Below are 3414 nucleotides of genomic sequence, written 5' to 3'. Positions count from 1 at the left end.
GCAGTTCCCGTTGTACTGGAGCTTGTCTGGTCTGAGGGCAGTCCAGTGTGACCATAGGGGAATAATGTTCTGTTGCCTGTCACCCTATCCCATCGGACATGAAGTTACACTCATCATCTGGTCTGCTGTCCATGGACCGTAAATGCGACGGTGTTATCTAGGCAGATGTTTCGTAGCCTAATTGAAAGCTTCATTTAACAACAGTTTGACAATGGGAGATTTACAGAACATGATAGCGTATAATTAGATAAATTAGGCGTATACTGCGCAGTAAGACAAATGAATGGGCAGCCATGCTCAAATTTGGACCATCCGACCGCCGTGTCCTCCTCAGGGAGGATGCGTATAGGAGGGGCATGCGGTCAGCCCACCGCTCTCCCGGTCGTTATGACGGCAATCTTGACCGAAGCCGCTGCTATTTGGTCGAGTAGCTCCTCAATTGGCATCACGAGGCTGAGTGCACCCCGAAAAATCGCAACAGCGCATGGCGGCCTGAATGGTCACCCATCCAAGTGCCGACCACGCCCGACAGCGCTTAACTTCGGTGATCTCACGGGAACCGGTGTAGCCACTGCGGCAAGGCCGTTGCCTACCTTGCTGTAAGACAGGTAATAATACATGAAATCATCTACATGGATACTCTGCAAATCACATTTAAGTGCCTGGCAGAGGGTTCATCGAACCACCTTCACAATTCTCTATTATTCCAATCTCGTATATCTTTCCATTCGAACTCTGATTACCCTTATTTTATCGTGGTGATTGTTCCTCCCTATGTAGGTTGGTGTCAACAAAATATTTTCGCATACGGAGGAGAAAGTTGGAGATTGGAATTTCGTGAGAAGATTCCGTCGCAACGAAAAACGCCTTTCTTTTAACGATTTCCAACCAAAATCCTGTATCATTTCAGTGACACTCTCTTCCATATTTCGCGATAATACAAAACGTGCTGCCTTTCTTTGAACTTTTTCGATGTACTCCGTCAATCCTATCTGGTAAGGATCTCACACCGCGCAGCAGTCTTCTAAAAGACGACGGACAAGCGTTGTGTAGGCAGTCTCCTTAGTAGGTCTGTTACATTTTCTAAGTGTGCTGCCAGTAAAGCATTAAAAAAGCACCTTATAAGAAACGATTATACGTCCACTCCCTAGAGAGAGCGAGATATGGTTCTAAATCTACATCTACATATATACCCCGCTAGCCACCGAGCGGTGTGAGGCGGAGGGCACTATTCGCCCCAATGTCACATTTCCCCCCATTTCCACTCGCGGATCGCGCGAGGGAAAAACGACTGTCTGAACCCCGTCTAATTTCCCTTATCTTTAATGGTGATCACTGCGCGATCTGAAAGTTGGTGGTAATATTATATGCTCTACATCCTCGGCAAAGAACGGATTTTGCAATTTAGTGAGTAGCCCCTTCCGTTTAGCTCGTCATCTGTCTGCAAGTGTGTAAAACTTCAAACTTTCCATGAGATTTGTAACGCTCTCGCGATGGCTAAATGTACCAGTCACGAATCTTGCCGCTCTTCTTTACACGGTTGAGCGAGAGAATGATGAGATGCTAGCCATAAGATCCGAATTACGAAAACAGGCGCTGACACTGAAGGGAAACGCTTACCTCATCACATTTTGTAACCGAGCGAGGTGGCGCAGTGGTTATACACTGGACTCGCATTCGGAAGGACGACGGTTCAATCCCGCGTCCGGCCATCCTGATTTAGGTTTTCCGTGATTTCCCTAAATCACTCCAGGCAAATGCCGGGATGGTTCCTCTGAAAGGGCACGGCCGACTTCCTTCCCCATCCTTCCCTAATCCGATGAGACCGATGACCACGCTGTCTGGTCTCCTTCCCCAAACCAACCAACCAACCAACCAACTTCCAGTGGCCCAATACAACAATATAATGTAATTCACATTTTGTGAGGTCGCGATTCAGGGTACTCACGGTACAAACGGTGTAATGGCGCGTTAGCAACCAACGTGTCACTGCTACTATGGCATCCACCACTAATAAACCTCCGCAACGAGCAGCCCGAGAAACGCATCCCTGGCCGCACTGCTATAACATCGCAGGCCGTCCACGAGCGTGCGCCCTTCAAAACACAACGATTGGCCACCCATAACACTCAGCGATTGGCCGCCCAGAACATACAGCGATCCCAGGCGCCTCCTTCCTATGCAGGCTTATTTAACGCCGCTTCTGACATCTACAAGCCAATTCTCATCGTACTATCTTTCTGCTCCACAACTCAGAAGTGCTACGCTACGGTGCACCTGTTGTTCCATATTGATTCCACTGCATTCTGGACCTACACTAATGGCCATTAAAATTACTACACCGTGAAGATGACATGTTACAGACGCGAAATTTAACCGACAGGAAGAAGATGCTGTGATATGCAAATGATTAGCTTTTCAGAACACTCACACAAGGTTGGCGCCGGTGGCGACACCTACAACGTGCTGACACGAGGAAAGTTTCCAACCGATTTCTCATACACAAACAACAGTTGACCGGCGTTGCCTGGTGAAACGTTGTTGTGATGCCTCGTGTAAGGAGGAGAAATGCTTACAATCACGTATCCGACTTTGATAAGGGTCGGATTGTAGCCTATCGCTACTGCGGTTTATCGTATCGGTACGTTGCTGCTTGTGTTGGTCGAGATCCAATGACTGTTAGCAGAATATGTAATCGGTGGGTTCAGGAGGGCATTACGGAACGCCGTACTGGATTCCAACGGCCTCGTATCACTAGCTGTCGAGATGACAGGCATCTTATCCGAGTGGCTGTAACGCATCGTGCAGCCACGTCTCGATCCCTGAGTCAACAGATGGGGACGTTTGCAAGACAACAACCATCTGCAAGAACAGTTCGACGACGTTTGCAGCAGCATGGACTATCAGCTCGGAGACCGTGACTGCGGTTGTACCTGACGCTGCGTCACAGACAGGAGCGCCTGCGATGGTGTACTCAACGACGAACCTGGGTGCACGAATGGCAAAACGTCATTTTTTCGGATGAATCCAAGTTCTGTTTACAGCATCATGATGGTCGCACTCGTGTTTGGCGACATCCCGGTGAACGCACATTGGAAGCGTGTATTCGTCATCGCCATACTGGCGTATCACCCGACGTGACGGTATGGGGTGCCATTGGTTACATGTCTCTGTCACCTCTTGTTCGCATTGACGGCATTTTGAACAGCGGACGTTACATTTCAGATGTGTTACGACAAGTGGCTCTACCCTTCATTCGATCTCTGCGAAACCCTACATTTCAGCAGGACAATGCACGACCGCATGTTGCAGGTCCTGTACGGCCCTTTCTGGATACAGAAAATGTTTGACTGCTGCCCTGGCCAGCATATTCTCCAGATCTCTCACCAATTGAAACCGTCTGGTCAATGGTGG

At 48.8% G+C, this 3414-nt stretch overlaps 1 pseudogene; it reads right to left on the bottom strand.

The window, feature by feature from the left end:
- Positions 1–472: 472 nt before the first annotated feature.
- Positions 473–590, bottom strand: LOC124722842 (annotated as a pseudogene).
- Between the last annotated feature and the right edge of the window lie 2824 nt (positions 591–3414).

This window comes from Schistocerca piceifrons, chromosome 1 (assembly GCF_021461385.2).
Source record: "Schistocerca piceifrons isolate TAMUIC-IGC-003096 chromosome 1, iqSchPice1.1, whole genome shotgun sequence".
NCBI lineage: Eukaryota > Metazoa > Arthropoda > Insecta > Orthoptera > Acrididae > Schistocerca > Schistocerca piceifrons.
Note: the sequence above shows the minus strand (reverse complement) of the source record. Positions and strands in the feature narration are given on the sequence as shown.